We start from the raw sequence: 26128 nt of genomic DNA on the forward strand, positions 1-26128 counted from the left end.
AGTAAAAATGATGTTCTAGGATCAACATAGATGTTAATCCAGGATCGCATCAAAATCATGACATGGCTTACAATACAGACCTATGTTAGTGACAACCAACTTTATCCTCCTTTTCTCCAATAAAATAAAATAAAAATAATAAATGAAGTTCATCATCATTCTTTAGGTAGTCCAAAAATGCTACTGAACTCACAGCTCTGCAGTTTTTCTGCAGGCTGCTTTTTCCATACGTTATCCTGCCAAACAGCGCTGCAAGTCCTGCTTATCAAATGATGAAGGCATATATTATGCTTCTAAGGGGGCCAGATGATATGTTCCACTCATATTTCATATTTGGAAACATTTAGGATTCATAATATGGAAGGGGATAACCATTGTGCCATGCCTCTGAGATATATTACTTCAGAAATACTGACAGTGGTCCATAAATCAAGTTGTAACCAACCACTGGGTAATAACATGAACACAATACCTCTTCCCATCTGTTTTATGGCAAAAGAACAGTAATTAAGATTCCACTGAGAAATGCTGGCAATACAGTTCAATCGAATTAGCAATTGCTTCAATTTTCCTGAAACAAACAGGCAAGCAAGTTTTTTTTCTGGAGCATGTAACATTGAATCGCTATTACAGATGTTTTGATGTTTGTATTTTTACAGATTATTTTGTTTTCTTCATTTGATGATTTGAAGGTTCACTGTAAAAATGTTGGGTTCCACACAATTTCATCATGTTGTCCCAACAGAAATCAATTAAGTTAACTTGATATATATATTTTTTTTACAAATTTAAGTGGATTGAACATAAAACAATTCCATTGTCCCAAAAAATCTCCATAATTGTGTTGTAATGTAATGTGTATTTATATAGTGCATTTATCATGTATGGACATACACCCAAAGCGCTTCACAATAATAAGGAGGTTCTTCGCACTCCACCACCAGTGTGCAGCATCCACTTGAATGATGCGACGGCAACCACAGGACAACGATGCCAGTGCGCTTACCACACTCCAGCTATAGGTGGAGTGGAGAGACAGTGATAGTCAATGGGGCTATATGCACATGGACTTTTAAATTCAGTCTGCCAGCCTCAGGGCTTCCGGTTAATTGTCATCCCTTATAAAATTGCTGCGTTTAAGGTCTGATTTCTTTACAAAACAGCGATCTTTACTGCCTGGCTGAGATACGATATGAAGTGGGTGTTAGACCAAACAAGAAGCACTGCATTAAATTATATTTTTCCCGGCCATGTCTTTAAAATATGGAAATTAATTTTACCCCAGTATTTTCAATCGACTTTTTTCAACGCTAGTTACGACATGTGTTTAAACCGTCTTTCATCTCTTTTTACGATTTAACAACCAAATGGATGCTTAAGTCTATTTACTGATTACATTTGAATTACATTACAGCATCAATGCTGTAAAAAACCTTATGAAATTGAAAATAGTCACATACAACTTTCACCGGAAGTTCATCATTGGCTGAAAAACACTAGCTGTGCATATAGCCCATTTGGTGGATGAGGATGATTGAGAGGCCATGATCGGCAAGAGCTGATTGAGAGAATTTTGGCCAGGACACCGGGGTTACACCCATACTCTTTATGAGAATGCCATGAGATTTTTAATGACCACAGAATCAGAACCTCAGTTTAACGTCTCATCCGAAAGATGGTGCTCACTGACAATTTAGTGTCCCCTTCACTATACTAGGGTATTAGGACTCACACAGACCACAGGTTGAGCGCCCCCCTGCTGGCCTCACTAACACCACTTCCAACAGCAACCTAGTTTTCCCATGTGGTCTCCCATCCAGGTACTGACCAGGCTCAGCCCTGCTTAGCTTCAGTGAGTATTCATTTCAATTCAATTCAATTCAATTCACCTTTATTTGCATAGCGCTTTTACAATGTAGATTGTGTCAAAGCAGCTTCACACAGAAGATCATAGTAAATTGAAACAGTGTCAGTTCAGTTTTTAGTGTTTAAGTTCAGTTTTGTTTAGCTCGGTTCAGTGTGATTCACTGCTGAGAGTCCAAACACTGAAGAGCAAATCCATTGATGCACAGCTCTACTGGTCCCAAACCATGCAAGCCAGTGGTGACAGAGGCGAGGAAAAAACTTCACCAACTGGCAAAAGTGAAAAATTAAAAAACCTAGAGAGAAACCAGACTCAGTTGGGCACGCCCATTTCTCCTATGGCCAAACGACTTGTACAGAGCTGCAGTCTAGGCGCTGGAGAAGCTGGACGTCAGCGACACTCATGTGGAGTCCGGAGCGTCACAGGTATCAGTTTCATGCTCTCCACCCCTTCATGACCACCACAGCAGCTGCTCAGGATATGGCCTGGTCCAGGATTATGGAAATCTTGGGATCATCTTATTGCTGGTCTTAGATCGAATCAGTGGTGCTGCATAGTCTCTGAGGGCCTCGGGATGAGTATCCCCAGGTGGAAATAGAGAATAAAGAGAATAATTCAATAATAATAATAAGAATAATCTGGGGTACCTCAGGGCTCTGTTCTTGGGCCACTTCTCTTCTCTATCTACACGGCATCTTTAGGAACAGTCATCCAGAAACATGGTTTTTCCTACCACTGCTATGCTGATGACACCCAGCTATACCTCTCTTTTCACCCTGACGATCCCTCGGTTCCAGCTCGCATTTCAGCCTGCCTGTCAGACATTTCACTCTGGATGAAAGATCATCATCTCCAGCTTAACCTCACGAAAACGGAAATGCTTGAAGTTTCTGCCAACCCGACTCTTCACCATAACTTTTCAATCCAGATGGACGGAGCAACCATCACTGCATCCAAAATGGTAAAAAGCCTTGGAGTAACAATTGATGACCAACTGAACTTCTCTGACCACATTTCTAGAACTGCTCGATCTTGCAGATTCGCACTCTACAACATCAGAAAGGTCCGACCCTTCCTATCTGACCATACAGCTCAACTCATTGTTCAAGCTCTTGTTCTCTCCAAACTGGACTATTGCAACTCTCTGCTAGCCGGGCTACCAGCTAGTTCTATCAAACCTCTTCAGCTGCTTCAGAACGCAGCAGCACGAGTGGTCTTTGATGAACCCAAAAGAGCACATGTCACTCCGCTACTCACCCGTTTGCACTGGCTGCCAGTTGCTGCCCGCATCAAATTCAAAGCTCTGATGTTTGCTTACAAAAAGTGACCTCTAGCTTGGCTCCTTCATATCTGCTCTCACTTCTGCAGATATATGTGCCCTCCAGAAACTTGCGTTCTGTGAATGAACGTCGCCTCGTTGTTCCATCCCAAAGAGGGAAGAAATCACTTTCCCGAACTCTCACATTCCATCTGCCCAGTTGGTGGAATGAACTCCCTAACTACATCAGAACAGCAGAGTCACTTGCTGTCTTCAAGAAACGAATAAAAACCCAACTGTTTAGTCTCCACTTTCCTTCCTAATCTGCAACTGCCTCTCTGGCTATACCACTAACTGTGCTCTCTCTCTCTCTCTCTCTCTCTCTCTCTCTCTCTCTCTCTCTCTCTCTCTCTCTCTCTCTCTCTCTCTCTCTCTCTCTCATAAAAAAAAAAAAAAAAAATTTTACTAATGCTTTGCTTCTTAGACTTTACACACCTGAAACTTGTCTATAGCACTTGTTCACTGCTGCTCTTATAGTGTGAATTGCTTCCTTGTCCTCATTTGTAAGTCGCTTTGGATAAAAGCGTCTGCTAAATGACTAAATGTAAATGTAAATGTAAATGTAATTAGCATAGCTGCTGTTCATAGTGTTTATAAACGAGAGGCAAAAACTTGCGTGGGGCACATTCATGTATCATTTAGCTAAGTGATGCACTGAGTGGATGCTTTACTAAAAAGATAGGTCTTTAATCTAGTTTTGAACTGAGTGTCTGAGTGTCTAGTGTCTGAGCTTCAGACGTTATCAGGAAGGCTATTCCAGAGTTTAGGAGCCATAAATGAGAAGGCTCGACCTCCTTTACTCGGCTTTGCTATTCTAGGTACTACCAGAAGCCCTGAGTTTTGAGATCTTAGATAAACAGGAGCTAGATTATTTAAAGCTTTATAGGTAAGAATCAATAAACAGAGCATTACAGTAATCCAGCCTAAAAGTCATTAAAGCATGGACTAGCTTTTCTGCATCTGAGATGGATAGCATACAGTACTTCGTAACTTAGCAATATTTCTCAGATGAAAGAAAGCAGTTTTTGTGACATGGGATATATGATTTTTAAAAGTTAAATTGCGGTCTAGTATGACACCCAGATCTTTTATAGTAGAGCTAACGCTAACTTTGTATCCCTCTAACTCTATGGTGAGTTGTGAGATCTGCTGTGTACATGATTTAGGCCCAATAAGTAAGAGTAAGAGTTTAAGAGAAGAAAATTGTTGGTCATCCAGTCTTTAACGTCTTAAATACACTCAGTCAGCTTAGGCAGTTCAGACGTCTCGTCAGGTTTAGTTGAAATATATAATTGAGTATCGTCTGCATAGCGGTGAAAACTCATCCCATGTCTTCTAATAATGTCTTCCAGGGGTAGCATGTATATTGTAAACAGCAAAGGGCCTAAAACTGTAACCAGTACAGTTACCAGAATAACCAGTATTGGGCTGGAGGTAGGGATGGCTGACGTAAAACTGTCGTTTCGACACAGTGTCGAGATCCAGAAGCGCAAGTGTTTCGAAACACTGCAACGAAGCATGATCCGAAACACCCAGGTCATGTGATTAAGGTGATTCGAAACACTTAGGTCACGTTACTAAAGTGTTTCGAAACACACAGGTCATGTGACTAAAGCGATTCAAAGCATCATTCATTTGAGAAGCGATTCGACACCTGCATGGCGAATCTGGGTTTCTCATGTAGCCTAGTGCACTGTGCATGTGCACAGAGTAACTGCTGCGAATGTCCCGAGCTCAAATCCTGACTTGTACAAATACTGTGAAATATTAAGTTTTATTTTATTAATGTTACTTTTTTATGACCAAAACAAGAAATATTTATTCACAAAGTTTTCATTCGGACGTCCAATGTTGAAACAAAACACGTTACAAGAACAGAGCATTTAAAAACTAAAATCTATAGCTGCTTTACCCTGGATTCGAACCATCATTTCAGCATGCTAGTCTGAAACGCTTCACTAAATCACTTGAAGCCTAAACTCTACAATGTGGGGTTTAATACCTCAATTACGTTTAACTGTTTCTTTGCTGAAGCTTCCAGAGAAATATATAACAAATGACCACTAGTTGACGATGTAGAGACGGGTTTCGAAACAGTTCGAAGCTTCGACACATTTGCTTTGACTGTTTCAGTGATTCATGAAGCCTCGCTGCAGGGTGATATGGCTATATGGTTGTTGATTCAGCGCATTTTAAATAAGTAGTTTAAACAAGTAGCAAAATTTTTTATTAAGCGCTGTTGTAAATGAGCTGCACATTTGTACAGTTGCAGTTTATTTCATGCATTGGCCATCATTCAATTCAGTTCAATTCACCTTTATTTGTATAGTGCTTTTACAATGTAGATTGTGTCAAAGCAGCTTCACATAGATCATAGTAAATTTAAACAGTGTAGTTCATCATGTCATATAGCAAATAAGATAAACTTGTGGTTTTACAGTCTTATGGTTAGATGTCTATCACAGGTGCTTCGTCACAGATGGATCATTCGGTTAACCACTTCCTTGCTTCACAGTGATCTCATTTCCTTACTAGCTTATCATTAAGCTACAGTAAATAAAAGTGTCATTTTCTTCCTCAAATGGGATCTTTACTTTGTACTTTATCATTGGGAATATCTTATAAGCTTATCATTAACCAAACAGCTGAGACTTAGCTTATTGTTGAAATGGCCGTCACATTAAAATTATTGCAATGTTTGATTTTTAAAGTCCTCAGTATGCCCTATAAACCATAGATTATTCCTTTATTTTCCTTCAGCTTAGTATCTATTTTAGAGGTCACCACAGCGGAATGAACCAGCAACTATTCCAGCATATGTTTTATGCAGCGAATGTCCTTCCAGCACAACCCTGTACTGGGAAACACCCATACACACTCATTCACACACACACACACACACACACACACACACACACACACACGCATGCACGCACGCACACACACACACTTTGGACTGTGAAACCGGAGCACCTGGAGGAAACCCATGCGAACACGGGGAGAACATGCAAACTCCACACAGAAACGCCAACTGGCCCAGCCAGGACTCAAACCAGCAATCTTCTTGTTGTGAGGCAACAGGGCTAACCGCTGAGCCACCGTGCCACACCAATAGAATAGAACCATCATAAGATGATTGAAGTCTTTTTCTTCACCAAAAAAAGAAGAAGAAAAAAACTAGGCCAATTTTACTGTCACACAATAATGTTCCATAATCACAGAGTTCAAGGGAAAGCCTTGTCTTTGCTGAACGCATGAATGAGAAAACATAAGTGCTAAAGTTCTCAGGAAATATATTGACGCTATGGACTGCTGTATAATTGCAGGAAAGGTGAACATATACATATAGAACACATATAAAAGTAAAAAATTTATAAAAACGGTACAAACTAACTCTAGTTGTTGTTCTCAGAGCAACCAAGTACATGGACACCATGAAATAAAGTCATGTTTTAAAATGATATATTGTAAATATTAATATACATTAAAAAATTATTTTAGTTTAATTAGTAAATTGCTGATGATATTGCTTTCAAATTTAATAATAATCTTGTCGTATAGCATAAAAAACAAGTTGTCACATTTTCAGAGGTTTATATTCATTTTAGACAACACAAAATCAATGGTATTTACTTCAGATTAAAAATATTTTATAAAATAACATTTCGCTGTGGCGACCTCTGATGAATAAAGGGACTAAGCTGAAGGAAAATCATTGAATGAATATTTATACAATATATAAAATTACTTAAACACATTATATTTTATTTATATATTTATATATATATATATATATATATATATATATATATATATATATATATATATATATATACAGTTGAAGTCAGAATTATTACCCCCCCTGAATTATTAGCCTCCTATTTATTTTTTCCCCAATTTCTGTTTAACGGAGAGAAGATTTTTTCAACACATTTCTAAACATAATAGTTTTAATAACTCATTTCTAATAACTGAATCTCGTAACTATAATAACTGTAGGTTCTGTATATGGTTTGCATCTATAGTTTTACAGTCATTGGTTCGGATGAGGTAGGGATGGTGCACTGCTTATCTTCTTCCAGCAGGTTTCAGGCCAGGCGTATTTTTGGGCTCCGTCTCGCCCAACTTGATACTTTTTTTTCCGGAAGCGGAAGCGTTGCACTTGAAGTTTTGGAATAGTTTTGGCAGATGATTCAGTGCACAGATACTTCTATATCAGCGCGCGTTCATCATCATCACGTCCAGTCGAGACATGGTAAGTTTGGCTTTTCAGCTTTTTATTTGCTTTGTTTTAGCTTTGCTACAGTTACTTTCACTGCTTGTTTTTAATCTGGCGCTGGGCTGAAGTTGTTTTACGCGCAGATGCTCACTGAAATACTGTTCGTGCTGATTTAAATGCGTAACAGCCTATGGTGTTTTAAGCACGCGCTCATTTCTCAAATGTATTTACAGAGTCTAATAGAGTTGTTTGGCATGCGCGTGTGATTGAGAGAGTAAATTAGTAATTATATTTTGTGAAAGGTAAAATTAAGGGAACTTTTACGGGGTGATGAATGATCTTCTGGGCTCTGTAACAAAGTTTTGCAACTAATCGGATGACATGAATATGACAAACTGATGATTTGTCTGATGATGATGATGATGATGATGATGATGGTGGTGGTGGTTATGATAATTGTGCCATGGTCATGTCACCTGCTGTTTATGCCTGGAAAGTGACCAAATGGGGAGTTTATAGCCTCATTAAATAGTCTTAGTGATGTGCTTGAACTTTAGTGATGTTCATTGGTATGATAATAACACTGATTGTATCTCAGTCTTTGAATTCTTGATGCATTACTAATCAAGCGAGATGAATAAAAGAAAGCATGGAGAGCTTAATTCAGCGCCACCCAAAGCTCTTAGCTGAAGTGGAATAAGTGTTTAAAGGCCTTTGTTTGTGTTTTGTTGATCACTTAAGATGACACTTGTATCCTAAAACGAAATGTCTGACTGTAGATTTTGCTGTAGAAAGTTTAACTGTGCTCTCAAGCTGAACGGTAAACAACACTTGTCGTCGGAACACCTAGCGTTTGTTATATGGGCAAAGCCAAATCAGATGTAGTAAACTGGTAAAAATAACTATATAGTCACACAAGATGTCTGTAAAAGGGCTTTATGCAAATTATGTGCAAACAAACATACACAAAACTACTGCAATGACATCTACTTGTCGGAGAGTTCGTGTAAATGTTATGCTAGTGGGCTGATGGCTATACAACTAAATGGACTTTTAAGGTAAGCAGCTAGCAAGTAGCCAGTTCTATACTGAGAAGATAAGTAACAAAACTTTTTTATTATTTTATTCTACATATCTAATGTAAATTAGTTATGGTTAACTCTGGAAGTTCCAATTAGGTTTAACTGCTTCATATTTTATACACATTATTATTATTATTATTATTATAGCACATAGCCTGTTTGTTGTATATAAGCAATTCCATGCAAATGTCAACATTGCCATGAAAAAATTACGTTTTCACCAAAATACCGAATCTGTTTCCTATGTTTTTTGTGTAAGCAAGTGTTTTACATCCTCAAAAATGTCTCTGTCAATGTCTTTAAGCAATTCTATTTGATTTACCACAGTCACACGAGTGGCAATTTCACATCGGTCACATCCATAATGGAGAGATGTCACATCCATAACAATTTTTTTTCCTCATTAATGCAAAAATATAAAATAAAATAAAATGTGTTATTTTTGTTCTATAGAGAGCCAATACCTATCCTGTAGCATTATTTTTTGGGGTTGTTTCATACAAAGTATGTTGTATACTGCAAACTCGCAGACTTTTTTGGTCACATCCATAACACATGTTTATTTCCCTTATTTAAGTACAAAACATGTTTACAGATTGATATTTTTCTGATTCCATAACTCTACGGTTAGCTCTGGAAAATATAAACAGATATAATGTTTCAATATAATGTTAAGATAAAGACAAATAACCGGTTTGTAAACATTCAGGATGTGCACGCAGCAAGGTAGCAGATAAAAACGGGAGGGCTAGCATTTACAGCATATATGTGTATATATATATATATATATATATATATATATATATATATATATATATATATATATATATATATATATGCTTTCAGTGCATTATAACAGCTTGTCACCCAGTGATAAGGACAGTTATTCAGCAAAATTAACGTTAAAGTGATTGCTGTTCGTCTGACAGGTCCATTTATGATAGCACCTTCCCAATGGATATTAAATCAGACGAAATGGCCTAGCATCCAGCCCAAAATATACAACTATCTCATTGAAACTCCAAGTGATTTTACAACAGAGAAGTTAAAGGCCTACAAGTCTTTGTATGCCAACAATTTTGTTCTGTGTGGTCATGTGCAAGAAATACTGTTCCATGATTACCAGATTCAAAACTTTGTAGTGCTAAAAACCGAGGTTCTGTCTAGCCAAAGACAAGGAAAAAAAGACGAAACTGTACAAGGCCTGGGTAATCATCAACAAGCAAAACAACTGAATTCTGACAGTGAACTGCACCTGTACGGCAGGGTATGTGAACGTACATTTTTACATTTCACTCTAAGCATTCAGTGTCCGCTGTTTAATTAACCATATTTAACTGTTTTTGCTGAAATCATTGCTGCATCAAAAACGAGTAATGTGTATGATTCAGCATAGCGTGAAGTTACCTGATATAAAATGAGAACTGCAGAATCCAGCATTTATAATTAGGTCCTCACTCCATTCAGCTCCCTTTTAGCCCAAAACGTCTGCGTTTGGCATTAAAAGCAGTGTAATATACGGTAAAAGTTAAGTTTTCTATTTTTGGACTTTTGATTTTGGCATCCTACCGCGCAACATGACCTGTTTGCTAATGCAACTGGTCTTTTTTTGCAACCGGAGACCTGTTACGTAGGTTGGTAATTCCTCTTTACTTTTTTACTGCAAATGTCAGATCCGTAACACTGGAATTGCTCATATATAAACCCATTTCTTTCTGTTGTAACCAAACTGTAATGTTTCAGAAGTTAGATCAAACATTTATGTATTTATGTATGACATACTGTATAACTCTGAGTTATGGAACTGAAGTGAGGTCACAGACGCACTTTATCATGAATTAATATGGATTAGTTTTATTGTTATGAACTAAATGCTGGATTAACCATGAATCTGTATGATTTCTTTTAAAGTAATAGTTTAATTTGGTATGGATGCATTTAATTCATTAAAAGTACCAGTAAAGACATTTGTCATGTTAAACATTTAAAATTCTGATTTAAAAAAAAAAAAAAAAAAAAATATATATATATATATATATATATATATATATATATTATTTATCAGCACGATTTGATGATTTTGTAAGTGATTTCGGAATGATCGTGTGACACTAAAGACTGAAATGATGTTGCTGAAAATTCTGATTTTAATAATGGGAATTGTAGTTTAAAATGCATATATACATAATATGAAGAGTTTAAATGCAAAAACCTCTAAATTCCGGTGGATATTTTCTTCTAAAATTAGCATTTTTCTCAGACTCCTGTATGTATGTTCAGAAATGTGACTTTTTATAGTGACAAATAACTTCTTTTCATTGCCTTTACAGTGAAATAACTGAACATAAATGTAGGAGGCTGAGAAAAATGCCATTTAGAGGTTTTTGCTTCTGAACTCTTTATATAGAAAATAATAGGTATTTATTTTAAATATTAATAATATTTCATAATATTCCATTTGAAAATATACTTGAATAAAATATAGTAAAAAAATTGCAGTAGTATTGCAGTATATAAGAATGCTGAAAACTCAGCTTTGAGTCACTGGATTAGATTATATTTTAAAATATATTAACGAAAAATAGAAAATTGCTGTTTTTAACTGTATTCATGTTTAATAATATTTAAATGTTTGCTGTATTTTTGTCAAAATAAATGTATTTTAAAATACATATGTACAGTTACAATCAGAATTATTAAACCCCATGAATTATTAGCCCCCTGTTTATTTTTTCCCCAATTTCTGTTAAACGGAGAGAAGATTTCTTCAACAGATTTCTAAACATAATAGTTTTAATAACTCATTTCTAATAACTGATTTATTTTATCTTTGCCATGATGACAGTAAATAATATTTCACTAGATATTTTTCAAAACATTTCTTTACAGCTTAAAGTGACATTTAAAGTCCTAACTAGATTAATTAGGTTAGGTAGGCAGGTTAGGGTAATTAGGCAAGTTATTGTATATAGATGGTTTGTTCTGTAGACTATTGAGAAAAAAAATTTGCTTAAAGGGGCTAATAATTTTGACCTTAAAATGGTTTTTAAAAAACTGCTTTTATTCTAGCCGAAATAATCATTAAATCATTAAAAATCATAAAAAATCTCCAGAAAAAGAATATTATCAGACATATATTTGAAAATTTCCTTGCTCCGTTAAACATCATTTGGGAAATATTTAAAAAAGGAAAAAAAAATCAAAGGGGGTTTAATAATTCTGATTGCAACTGTATATAATATTAAAAAATAATAGAAATTTATTTTAAATTGTAATAATTTTAAAATATTGTTTGTTTCCTTCAGTTATTTTAAAATCAAGTAATGCACACTTCATTCAAAAATCTCTCACTTGTAATATGTGAGCATATTTTCTGTACACAACCTGTCAGTGAACTATAAGGGCAAAAAATAAAATAAGTGAATAAAATAACCGTTCATTAATTGTAATCGAGTCAAAATGTTCAATTAGTCAAGATTTTGATTTTAGGTAAACTCACCCAGCACTAATTTGAAAATATACTTCAATAAAATATAGTAAATAAATTGCAACAAACTTTCTGTTCGTCAAATTTGAAAACCCCACAAATGTTTTCAACAATTGTATTAATAAGAAATGTTTCTTAAAAAGCAAATCATATGAGAATGATGCTGAAAAATGAGCTTTGAGTCACAATCGTTTTAAATAATAAAAAAATATATTTAAGAAAAAAAAAGCTTTTAAAAATTGTATTAATGTTTAATAATATTCAAATATTTACCGTATTTTTGACAAAATAAATGTAGTTCAAGATACATATGTAGATAATATAGAAAATAATAGATATTTATTTTAGATTGTAATATTACATAATATTCCATTTGAAAATATACCTGAATAAAAAAAAATATAGTAAATAAATTGCAACATAAACTTTCCGTTCGTCAAATTTGTAAGCCCCACAAATGTTTTCAGCATTAGTATTAATAATAAATGTTGCTTAAGCAGCAAATCAGTATTTAAGAATGATGCTGAAAAATGAGCTTTGAGTCACAGGATTAAATTATATTTTAAAATATTTGAATGAAAAATAGAAAATTGCTGTTTTTAACTGTATTATTGTTTAAAAACAAATCAGTTTATTAGAATAATTCTGAAAAATCAGCTTTGAGTTGCAATCATTTTTAATTATTTAAAAATAGTATAGAAATATTATTTAAATGTTTACTGTACTTTAACAAATGTAGTTTAAAATACATATGTAGATAATATAGAAAATAATAGATTTTAAATTGTAATAATATTTCATAATATTCCATTTAAAAATATACTGGAATAAAATAAACTATAGTAAATAAATATCAACAAACTTTCTGTTTATCAAGTTTGTAAGCCCCCACAAATGTCTTCAGCATGTAATAAGAAATGTTCTTATAAAGAATTCAATAAAATGTATCGTTATTAATTTGTCAAACTTACAAACGGTACAATGAAGACTATGCAGTATTATTTTACATTTGATTATTCAGTTACTGTATACTTGAAAACAGTTTAACTCCTCGGATAATTCAATTCACCTTTATTTGTATAGCGCTTTTACAATGTAGATTGGGTCAAAGCAGCTTCACATAAAAGATCATAGTAAATTGAAATAGTGTAGTTCACTTTTCAAAGTTTAAGTTTAGTTCATTTTAGCTCAGTTCAGTGTGGTTTAATAATCACTACTGAGGGTTCAAACACTGTAGAGCAAATCCATCGATGCGCAGCTCTACAGATCCCAAACCATGCAAGCCAGTGGCGACAGCGGAGAGGGAAAAACTTCACCAATTGGCGAAGAAGAAAAAAAACCTCGAGAGAACCAGGCTCAGATGGGCACGACCATTTCTCCACTGGCCAAACATTTTGTGCAGAGCTGCAGTCCAAGTGCAGCATAACAATAAGACAGTGTTTATTTCATTTGTTTCTTTTTCATTATTGAATTTATCTGTGCTTGTAGATAGTTTCTTATATTTTATGCACATGTAATCCCCTACAGAATCATCCCAATCAATCTAAAATTATAAATTCTTTCCAAATAGTTATTCAACAAATCTAATGAAATTGTATTCCTGTAATATATATTGCAGAATAAAAAAAGTATTTCAAATTTGCTCATCATCTCTCAGACCACATGAAATCTTTCTAAGACCACGATTGCTTCACTGACAGCGGTTTGAAAATCACTCTTTTAGCCAGATCTGAAGCTTTAGTGTTCTTATCCGTTGTCACGGTTCCTAGTTTAGTCTAGTGGCTCTCGAGTCTCCTTAAAAGTTCATTCCCCGCTGTCATGTTCGTGACTTTCCCAGTTTTATGTGAATATTGAAAGTAGAACCGTCTCTGTTCTGTGCAAACATAAAAGTACTGTCTTCTGGGTGTCTTCAGATAACATTGGTCAGGTGTAAACACAGCTGACGTGTGTGTGTGTGTGTGTGTGTGTATGTTTGAGCAAATGAGAGCTCTGGTGTGTATTTGCAGAGATAACAGGGTTGAATCCGTGCGTTGTCGCATGATTTACCGCATTCTTGCCATAGAGAGAGACCTTGTAAACACATTTTTAAAGGAAATGTTTACCCAAAATTGAAAGCAAAACCTTCATCTACCTCTTTAAATACATTTTTGCTAAAAATAGAATGAAATTCAAGCCATTGTTGCCTGCAAGAGTTCTCAAATCTCATTTATAGTTGCTTCAATTCGAAACTTCTGCATTGCAACCTGTAGCATTTTCCATTTCATCAAACAGTGGTTTGGAATTTGGAAAAGTAAGCCGAGTTTGTGTGTAACAGGTTTCAGGTTGCCTTTCGTGGAAAATATGTCACGCTAACTAAACAAAAGGTGTGGTTCTGTTGCCTTAGCACAGTACTGTTATTTACAATAGGAAGTTGGAATATGTTAAAGTGAACCATTTCCATTGATGATATTGTTGGTCACTGCATCTGCGTGTTGCATTTCCTTCCCATGTCTAGATGCGATCTTGATTAGCCTGGCTCGATGCCTGCTGTTTCAAATCCAAGGTACAATTTTCAGCTGGAATATTCCCATGTTAGTTAGACATGCAAAAGAGTTGGTGACATTGACTGCTGATGCAGTTGTTGTCACATAAGGATGGAAATCTATAACACTAAAGCAACATGTAGTTCAAAGTTTTAGGTGTGTTTTTTTAACTGCTTACTTTAGGCATTTGCCAGTTTAATATTCTGACAGTATGATAACCTTGGATTAAAAATATCATAGTTTTTAATCACAGTATTGTGGTTACTGCTCTAAAATTTGTTCTTTTTAAATGTCTGGGTAACAAAACAACAACCTTGTTCCCCATTAAACACAATATATTTGATTTTAAGACACATTTAAAATATTTTGGAAGAGTAAACATGTCAGGCTAAATAATTCAATTAAATTATTGACTTTTGCTATCTTCATTAGTTTCAAAAACTAATTTGAAAAGGAATCTCTGGATATCTTTTTTTTCTTTTGGATATTTTTCCTTTGGATATAAAGTAAGTCACTGCACTGTTTAGATCTATAGCATGCTTGCTTGAATGTTAGTGTATAAGAGATTTGTTGCTGGGGTGCCGAAAAAAAACATAAAATAACAGATGTTAAATTACAGAAATTTACTGTTAAATTACAGAAATTTACCATAAAATAACAGATGTTAAATTACAAAAAATTACGATAAAATAACAGATGTTCAATTACAGAAATTTATCGTAAAATAACAGATGTTCAATTACAGAAATTTACCGGAAATGTAAGTTTAAGGAAATTTCTGTATTTTAACTTCTGTTATTTTACGACACATTTCTGTAATTTAACGCCGGTAAATACTGGATTTTTGTCCAGCACCCCAGCTGCCAAAACGGCCCGTAAAATAACCGATTCTTTTTTTTTTTTACAGTTGTGGTGTAACAGAAAATTTTTGCGTTTTTAAAACCTTGACTTTTCCATACCACGGTAAACCTTGAAAATAGTTACCGTCAAATGCGTTGTTTACGTCTTGAAAGACAATTACAACAGCTTAAAGGGACAGTTCACCCAAAAGTGAGAATATTTACTCACCCTCAAGTGGTTCCACTCTTTTATGAGTTCCCTTTCTCTGTTCAACATAAAAGAAGATATTTTGAAAATGTTAGAAACCTTTAACCAGTGTTGGGGAAAGTTACTTTTGAAAGTAATGCATTACAATATTGAGTTACTCTCCAAAAAGTAACTAGTTGCGTTACTTTTTATGGAAAGTAATGCATTATGTTACTTTTGAGTTTTGAATTAATTTTTCATACCTGCCTGAGGCTGGATCTCTTTTAAAACTTGCAGGGTATTTTTTTTTTGCATAACCTAGACCTTTATTTACCTTTAAAAAAATAAATAAATAAATATACTATAATACTAAATATACTCTAATAAAAATAAATTTTGAGAACTTCCTAACACTATACACACTGTATATGTTGTATATAGAGATTAATGAAAGTTGAAAGCAATGTGTTTGCTTCTACTATATTTTATTATTATTATTATTATTATTATTATTATTATTATTATTATTATTATTACTATTATGTTTAGTAAAATCACTCTCATTTAGACGATCCCTTTTTCTTCCATGTGTTCAAAATAATGAGAATACTTCCATCACAGAAATGTAAAGCTCAGTTTCTGTCTGTTCCCACGCAGAGCTCATTCTCTCATTGAGTGCATGATTCAACATAACACTGATTTTAATTCAGCAAATTATTTTTTAAAAGCTAACTAATTAATCTAAAAAGTAACAGAGTTATATTTTAAAAAAGAAACTCAAATATTACTTTAATAATTAAAAATTAAATAATGCTTTGCTTGTTACTTAGAAACGTAATATTATTACGTAGCTCGTAACGTATTACGTACTTGTAATGCGTTACCCACAACACTGCCTGTAACCATTGAATTCCACAGTCTTTGTTTTTCCTATACTATGAAAGTCAGTGGTTACAGGTTTCCAACATTTTCAGTATAACGTCTTTTCTATTCAAAAGAAAAAAGAAACTCAAACATGTTTGTGACATGGTTGAGTAAATTATGACAGGTAATCATTTGCCTTGCAGTTTGTCCAAAATGGCAATTTTTTTCTGTCCAGTGCCTGAAAACAAAGCAGAAAATGTTGTGTGTGGCAAATGTGAATGGTTATCGGTGGCTTTGTCCGCAGGAAATGAGTTCAGCAAGGGGCCTGAAAACAGACCTGGCTTATTGAAACCTCAAGAGAAAAGCTTCAAAGACACATGAGGGAAATGACACTGTTTTGTTGCACAGTCTACTGTACATTAGCTGCTCAGGAACTGTTTGAAAAATTCAAGTTTATAGTAATTGCTTTATTTCTTCTTTTTTTGTGTATTTATAGTTTTTTTTATCTGGAATCTGGGTCAGGACATTTTGAAGGTCAACCAGTAGGTTGTGAAATATGATTTGCTACATGCTAATGCTTATCTGATTCAGAAGGAGGGATGCTTTTATTTGTTTTTGCTGTTAATTTTTTAAATGCCAACGCAAGGCCATTGAAATGTGTTGGATATTTGTACTTGTGTGAAGCAAGGATACATTAACCTGTTTAAAAAAAAAAAAATAGAGTTAATATGTTAAAAATCCGCATCTAGACTTATTACCCTTGTAAAAACCTCCACATAATGCATAATAACAGGTTTTAACTCTTTATTACCTTGAATTTTTGTATTTAGATTGTTGTACACATGTATGCATATGTCTTACATTTATTTATGTGCTTTTTTTATATGGTTGGTTTTTTTCTGTTTGTTTATAGTGTTTAGATGTACCTATGGAGTTTGTTTTCTATTTTATAATTTTTTTTTTCCCCCTTTTTTCCTTTCTGTCTCTGTCGTCATTACTGGTTGATATTGTTACGGTTTCTGCTTGTAAATTGTCTAAATATTTAAATCATGAAAAAAGTTTTTAAAAAATAAATAAATATAAAGTTACAAAACACTTGAGTGATAATTTTAAAAAGTCAGAATTTTATCACATAAGCTGAACCTTTAAAGTATATGAAAACACAAAAAAAATGGAATATATGGTCGTTTTAATTGCAATTAATTTTATTTATTTATCAGGGGTCGCCACAGAGGAATGAACTGCCAACTATTCCAGCATATGTTTTACGCAGTGGATGCCCTTCCAGCCGCAACCCAGTACTGGGAAATAACCATTCACTCATTCACACACATACTCATACACTGGCCAATTTAGTTTATTCAATTCACCTGTAGTGCATGTCTTTGGACTGTGGGGGAAACTGGAGCACCCGGAGGAAACCCACACGAGCACGAGGAGAACATGCAAACTCCACACAGATATGTAAACTGGCCCAGCCAGGACTCAAACCAGCGACCTTCTTACTGTGAGGCTAACCATTGAGCCACTGTGCCGCCCAGTATTTGTTAAAAAAAAACCATAAATGTCAATGTTGTCTATTTTTAGTACCATAGTATAAAATGACCTCAAAGCGCTCCAGTTTTCTGTTTAGATGACTTTAGTTTCCTGAATTGTGTTTTTGAAAATGAGAACTAGTTTACCTGGTTTCTGAAGCATTTACCCCCTAGGCTGCTGCCAGAGCATGTTAAACATTCTTTAGTGTGAGAAAAACAGAGTAATGCACATTTTGGCTGAACTATCGCATTTATAAAATATAAGCATTCACACAAAATAAAAATTCATCTGCTCACTGCCATGTCATTCAAAAACCGCATTTCTGTGGAACACAAAAGATTGGGAAAATATTTTCTCATCTACACAAAGTCAACGAGATACTAATTAGTCATACGCCAATATTCAATATGCCTCAATAATGAACATGTACAACATTGCTATCAGGGCTGCACAATATATTCAGCATCAATATCGCAAAATGTGATCATTCGCAATAGTCACATGGCAAACATACGCAATGTTGACTCTGGATTATAATTTATCATTTTGCAAGTCTTTTTTGTGGCCTCTGACTGTGTGACGGTTTTAAAAGCAGTTGGGCCTAAGAAAAAGTTGTACCGATTGATGAAAGAATAGCATTTTAATTGGTACTAAAATGAAGACGATGCAGTATTTGATTATACATTTGATTATTCAATTACTGTATACCTGAATGCATTTTGATTAATCGAATGCATAAATTAATCCAACTCTGTTTATTTAATTGGGATCTTTTTTTTATTGAATTTATCTACGCTTGTATTTAGTAGTTTCTATATTTTATGCATATGTACTCCTCTAGAGAATCAACCCAATCAATCTAAAATGATCAGTTCTTTCCAAATAGTTATTCAACAAATCTACTGAAATTATTTATATCGCAATACATGTCGCAGAATAAAAAAACATTACAATGTTAGATTTTTCCAATATCATGCAATAATTATTGTGGGTTCTTAAAAATACAGTGAAAAAATACGTATTATTTAAACTTTTAGAGCGCCTTTCAAGAATATTGTGGGGAATTTGAGGTAGTTGTCTTGTAAGTTGCTCATCACAGCAGGTTTTTTGTGACCTGTGACTGTGAAAGGGTTTTAAAAGCAATTAGGCCTAAAAAAATTGTACCGTTTGACGAATGAATAGCGATTTAATTGTTAATAAAATGAAGACTTTGCAGTATTTGATTAAACATTTGATTATTCAATTACTGTATATCTGAAAACAGTTAGACTCACCAAAAAAACAAAACAATCAAATGCTGTTTAATTAATTGGTATCTTTTTCTTTATTTAATTTATCTACGCTTGTAGATCGTTTCTTATATTCTATGCACATTTACTCTTCAGAATCATCCCAATCAAAGTAAAATGATCAGCTCTTTTCACACAGTTATTCAATTCATCTAGTGAAATTATTTATACCGTAATACATGTTGCAGACGCAGTGGCGTAGTAGGTAGTGCTGTCACCTCACAGCAAGAAGGTCGCTGGTTCGAGCCGAGGGGTCAGTTGGCGTTTCTGTGTGAGGTTTGCATGTTCTCCCTGCGTTTGCGTGGATTTCCTTCGGGTGCTTCGGTTTCCCCCACAGTCCAAAGACATGCGGTACAGGTGAATTGGGTATTCTAAATTTTTTCTATGTATGAGTGTGAGTGTGTATGGATGTTTCTCAGAGATGGGTTGTGGCCTGAAGGGCATCCGCTGTGTAAAACATGTGCTGGATAAGTTGGCGGTTCATTTCCGCTGTGGCGACCCGGGATTAATAAAGGGACTAAGCTGAAAAGAAAATGAATGAATGAATGAAAGAATGAATGAATGAATGAACATAGTTATTCAACAAATCTAATGAAATTATATATATATCGCAATACATGTTGCAGAATAAAAAAGTTATTGCAATGTTAGATTTTTCCAATATCATGCAATACCTAATTGCTGTTGTGCGCTCTTTAAAATACAGTGAATAAATACTTATTATTTAAACCTTTAGACCGCCTTTTTAAGAATATTGTTGAGAATTTGAGATTGTTGTCTTGTAAGTGGTCGTTCATCACAGCAGCAAATACTTGAAGACTTAATGGATTTAGTTTCTAACATAAACATTTGCACATGTTTATCTGGCTAATTATCTGACTATTTATAGGGCCTATTGTTTGTTAACACTGTACAATAAGGCTCCATTTTTTTATATCAGTCAATTGAACTAATGAAACCACACCGTGAAAACCACAAAAGCTTTTATTAATCTTAAGTGATGCCCTATAAGACATTCTATGCATATAATGTGTTCAGTTTATACATGTCATATTACCTACTACTGGTAGTGTATGCAGTATATCTGTGAACAGGAAAATTGTTGTTGTCTGCATATGCAAAACACCTTAAAAGAGAAAGAGAAACTTTTTTAGGGCACCATATGATTTGTAAACATAAGAAGTAATGAATAAGGAATAATTCACCCATGAATTAATTTTACTCACCTTAAAATGATTCAGTAAATTAACTGTGCATAGAAAATCAAGTTGACTTAACAGTTCTACGTAGGCCTGTCAAAATAATCAATATATCGACTTATCACACATCTTATGGACATGACCTCAATCATTTTTGTAAATCCAATATATATCACCCATACATATAGAAACAATTCTAGCAACATTTTAGCTGATTGTGCAACATCTCTATATCTACTGGAGGTGTCGGTGTCAGTATGATAAAAAAAAAGACACTGTAGAATTTACTATAAATTACTTGAATATATTTTCATGTTGATGCCTGACAACTGAAAATAGATCTGGTAGCAGATATCGCAGCCTGTTACTTTTTACCTTGCACTTTTTTATTAACATTTATTTAGGATATGCGTTTCACATTCTAATTGCAATGCATGATTATTAAATTGTTAAAATGACTATAATTAAATAAAAATTAAATATGTGTAGAAAACTGTGTTCTTTGGAAGAGTATACTTTCATTATGATTCTATTATATTTTCATTCTGGCATTATAAAATGAGTGGCATTAAAATGGCGATAATAATATTTTTCGCAATATTTTGGTGCAATATTGCTCCGGTTTCCCCCATAGTCCAAGACATATGGTACAGGTGAATTGGGTAGGCTAAATTGTCCGTAGTGAATGAGTGTGAGTGAATGATTCCCAGAGATGGGTTGCGGCTGGAAGGGCATCTGCTGCGTAAAATAAATGCTGGATAAGTTGGCGGTTCATTCCGCTGTGATGACCCTAGATTAATAAAGGGACTAAGCTGACAAGAAAATGAATGAATGAATAAATGAATTTTGGTGCAATATATCGTACAACAAAAAATAGATATCGTGACAGGCCTAGTTCCAAGTTACAGTGGGTTCAAGAACGCTTCAAAAGCGAAAGAAAGACATGGTGTTTTTTTTTTTCAGAGCACTATTGATTTGTAAACACACCCTAAGAAGATAAAGGAATAATTCAACCATGAGTGAAATTTACTCACCTTAAAATTAAGTAAATTAACTCTGCATAAAAGCTAAGTTGATTAACAGTTGACTTTTACTGTAAAACTTCAGTTCAGTTCAGTTTGGTCTTTTAGTATTATACTAATAGTTTTATCTATTGCTTTGTTTCTAAATATTTATCTGTCCTTTCTCTTGGTTTTATTTCCATGTTTTTATTATTATCTTTATATTTTTTACTAAGTAATACTCTGTTTTATGTACAGCACTTTGGTCATTTATGTATAAATAAATGAACTTGAGCTCAATTTGTTTAAATAGTCATCGTATTGCTTTTAAGGCAAGTAGTTCTTTAGTTAAGTAACTAATAACTTTTCTAACAGTGTGTACATGTTACTGTTGGCAAAAACTTAACATTCAAATGTGCAATTGAGTTCACAGGTCTGTATTTATCTACCTTTTTAGGTGGTGTTGAAAATAACAAAAAAAAATGTAAAGTATTGCAGTGACATTTCAGACTGATTGACATTTGTTTCCCCGTCTCTTAACTTGAAATTCCTGTGAAAGGAGCGTCATTAAATATTCACTACTTGTACTTCGGGCAACGCTGTAGGCGATTCTACACTCTGAATTAAACAGGGCATCCGTGAGTATACTGTAGCTGAAATGAAATGCAGTGCACTCATAATCCATCAGGACCATGTGCTGAGATGTTTACAGTTCTGTTGTGAAGAAGCGTGGCGGTCTGATGGATTTCTCTTTGTTTTTTCTCATCCACCCTCTTCTATTGCTTTCCATATTTCTTTCATAATCAGATTCTTAGTGGAGGCCTAGATACTGGGATTTCAGCCAGCCCTTCTCTGGGTCCAATGTCACTGCTATTCATCACCAGAGAGAGAGAGAGAATGTGTGAGTGCTTGTGTTTGTAATAGGGCTGCACGATATTAGAAAAAATTGACATTTTGTTTTTCAGTGATATACATTTCGATATGATTTCACCAGATGCATCGACTAACTCTTTTTGTGAAGAATTCACTATTTCAGAATGTTTGGGGTTATTTTATAGTTGAGTGCATCTGAATAAATTATTAAAACTAACTTTAAGATTTCTAGGGGTGACAAATACAAATGAGAAAAAAGTTTTGTATTTGTCTGATAAGACTTAATGGCAGTTAAACACAAATATTTAAAGGTGTTGTATGTACGTTTTTGACTCTTCTAAAGCATAAAAATACCATAATATGTCTGCAGATATGTAAGAAACATCCTAAGTGAACATACTTGTTTATATGAAAAACAATGCTGAAGTCAGATATTCAGCTTTGAACATGTGTTTTCCGTACTGGAATGTCTGTCTTTGTTTTAGGTATGAAATTGAAGCATCACCCATCACTTCTCTGATTCTCTCAGCGTCTGCTAGGCTAACATGCTAACGGTAACACCCTGGATGCTGCTTATGTTTGTTTCACACTGCTCAAATTAAAACTCTGGGAACTACTGACCTTGTTCGGGTTAATGATTAAACACTTTTATCGTAATGCTGGTACATGGTGTGTCTCTGTTTTGCTGGACCTTTAACAAATAGGCAGCTGATGAGCATACTTGTAAAATCAGCTTTTTTGGGGGTCTATTTCTGTTCTGTTCTGCCACTGGCCATTATTTTTGACAATTATGAAGCTACACTTTAAAAAAATTAATTTTTAGCTGCACTTTGCTAGTCATCTCAACTTAAATCAGTCAAACTGACTAAAAATATTTTGAATGGCTGCAAAAATGATTGTTGAAACCTGACTAACTTATTAAATTAAAGTACCATTAAAAAACATTTGTTGTCATGACTTTGTCAGTTGATTTTTTTCACAGTGTATGGAAGGCTTTACTCTTAGGACTTTTTGTTCCTATTAGAATAAAAAAGTGGAGCACATTCTTCTCTTTATCTAAAATAACTGGATAGTGTATTTATTAATGTGGTGATATTAGCAAAATTGCGAGTTTGCAAAATTTTGTTGGAAACAAAGGCAATTAAACAATGCTTTCGTGGTTTTGAAGTTAAACAGTACTGAGGTACAGAAATTCAAAAATCAAATGTAAAAATATCAATATATATAATATATGAATATAGTCTTTATTGTATAAATAATTAGATGCAATTAATCTTCCTTATGTAACCCCGTCGGTCCTATACCATCCAACCTGCTCCGGGCTGGTATCGAACCGTCAACCTTCCGCATGGAAGTTTGTTGCTCTAACAATGAGGCTAAAGATCATGGCCTCTAGAAGCTTTTGCTAGAGCACCTTTAGAGGTCAGAGGAGTGAGGTCTACCTGCACCGCACTTACTAGCTGGCCTCCGTTACACTCACCCCCTAATCCTTAATCCCATCAGGGTGACGGCACCAATGTAACCCTGCCAGTCCTACAACACCCTGGTATCGAACCGGCGACCTTCCGCATGGGAGTCGGGTGCTCTACCAAGGTCGCTAGAGCACCTTAAGAGGTCAGAGGAGTGAGGTTTACTTCCACAGCACTTACCAGCTGGCCTCTGTTACACTGACAGTCGCAAAATTTAGAATTTGTTGTGCACAAATGGTTTAAATTCACTTGAAATCTTAGTTACAGGCCTTAAAGTGTTTGATTAGAGCATTTTTACACCTGCCTTGTTTAGACCGGTTGAATTGCAGTACAGTTCGATTACCCTGTTGGTGCGGTTTGTTTGGGCAGGTGTGAATGTAGCAATCGCTCTCGAGTGCACACAAATGGCGGACCAAAAAAACATACCAAGACCTCATTGCAGAAGTGGGCTGTTTCTCAATATGCGTTCTTCAGCGGTCTTGTGTTCTCATGTTCTCGTGTAACGTCATCATCAGATGCCAAAATTCAGTTCCAATACTCAAGACTGCAAGAACAGAGGACGCGTGAAACTTCCCGGATGTATTCTTGATATCGAGGACACAACGATGCAGACTTGAGCACCAATCTCGCTCTAGAAGTCCCAGAAGTCATTGCTACTGGATGTGGGACGCGCAGCATTTTAAAAAGATTTATTATTAAAGTTCAGAGATATAACCTATTTACCTCAGGAGTTTCCCTAAATGAAACGATGAAAGTAAACATTACCATGGACATCTGGAATAAACACATTAAGGGTGTTGGTTTGCTGAAATTCGTATTAAAATCTGTTTTATTTATATTGTGCAGTGTATGTTTATAATGTGTTTATGCAGAGTATATATTGTGAAAAGGGGAAAAACAATAAATTGTATGAATGCTGTAATGTTTAAATAATTTTACATTAAAAAACGCGTGACCATCAGGAAAAACGCAGCATCTCATTTCTCACAGGATGCGTTCTCTGTTCTCGTGGTCTTCCGAGTTCGTTCTTCCGAGGACACCTGGCAAGACCGGTCTTCACAAGAACGCAAGTCCATTCTCTGCGTTCTTGAATTGAGAAACAGCCTTGGTCTCAGTACGCTTTCAAACTGACCCTGGAGCGGTTCGTTTGTGGTGAAAACGTGATCCGAACTAGAACTGACCCAACCGCAAAAAGTACTGCACCTTTTTGGACTAATCCAGTTGCCGTAGTCAGATACGCTGATGTGGAGAAAAAATATTTGTTGACGGCACTTTACCAACAATTTTAAACCGAGGGAGAGAGGGAAAACATGATGGATTGTTGGTCATGTTCTGGAAATATTACCATGTCACAATTTAGCTAAATAAATTCACGCCTCTTCCTGAAGTGACTTGTTATGTGCCTTCGCTGTTTGCAATGCGCTAAGACATTGTTTTCCAGCCGCAGCTGCGCTTCATTCTCAAAATGTATGGTTTGTCGAAAGTGATGTATACAAAATATATTGTATACTACGACCAGGGATACCAGTCGTCCCTCCATAGTAAAAAATGACATTTTGTGTCTGCCATTTTGTTTACTTGTGGGAGTTCCACTGTCATTTTCCAGCACGTTAATTCTGACCAAATTGAAAAGCAGTTCAGGAAATACGTTCAATAACATCTGGCCATTGAGCAATGCGGATTTTGTCACATGACTGCATTTTGGTTCTTTTCAACTGGTTCGGACCAAAGCAATCAGTGTGGTGTGAAAAAGACCCAAAAACGGCAGAAAAATGCTACGATGTATCATTTAGTATCCCTTAAGTTTGGACCAAATGAACCGAACCACAGACGTGAAAGCATCTTAGCATCTTTTAGAGTTAAAAATTGCAATGTGACTTCACAAATCATATCTGAACTGTGTTTTCTGGTTAATTATGATCCCAATTTGACATTGCAAATCCTCCGATGTGACTATTGCAGATTCGCACATTGAAATATCGCGGCTAAATGAACAAATGCTGAGTATTACCCATTATTACTCCTATTCAAAATTGGTCCTCTCCATTCCACCCATACAAGTGCACGCACACACATATTTTGAATGAAAAGTGAGAGCACACACACACCCTGTAAGCACACACTCAGAGCAGTGGACAGCCATCGCTTCCAGCTTGTACTGTTACAGTAGGTGTCTTGCTCCAGGGCATCTCAGTTGAGTATCAAAGACTCTAAGCTGATTCTTTAATGAATCATTAAAAACCTGTAATTTCTGCTTTGAATCATTCTAATGGCTCACTTAACTTGTTCAATGAGGTGCAAGTTGTAACTTGCTTCATAGAAATGATCACAGAAGTATTCATGATATTGCCCCCCCAATAAGATGTAAGAAATAAATTC

General features: G+C 34.9%; 1 protein-coding gene across 2 annotated transcripts in view; it reads left to right on the top strand.

Annotated features, from left to right (window-relative positions):
• The first annotated feature begins 7349 nt into the window (after positions 1-7349).
• itprid2 (ITPR interacting domain containing 2) overlaps positions 7350-26128 on the top strand; it is a 103441-nt gene continuing 84662 nt past the window's right edge. For both annotated transcript variants that reach the window (XM_056465847.1, XM_056465848.1), the window contains exon 1: positions 7350-7437. The gene's annotated coding sequence lies outside the window, so the exon portion shown is untranslated. The remainder of the gene's footprint in view (positions 7438-26128) is intronic.

The sequence above is a fragment of the Danio aesculapii genome, chromosome 9 (genome assembly GCF_903798145.1).
Source record: "Danio aesculapii chromosome 9, fDanAes4.1, whole genome shotgun sequence".
NCBI classification, from domain to species: Eukaryota; Metazoa; Chordata; class Actinopteri; order Cypriniformes; family Danionidae; genus Danio; species Danio aesculapii.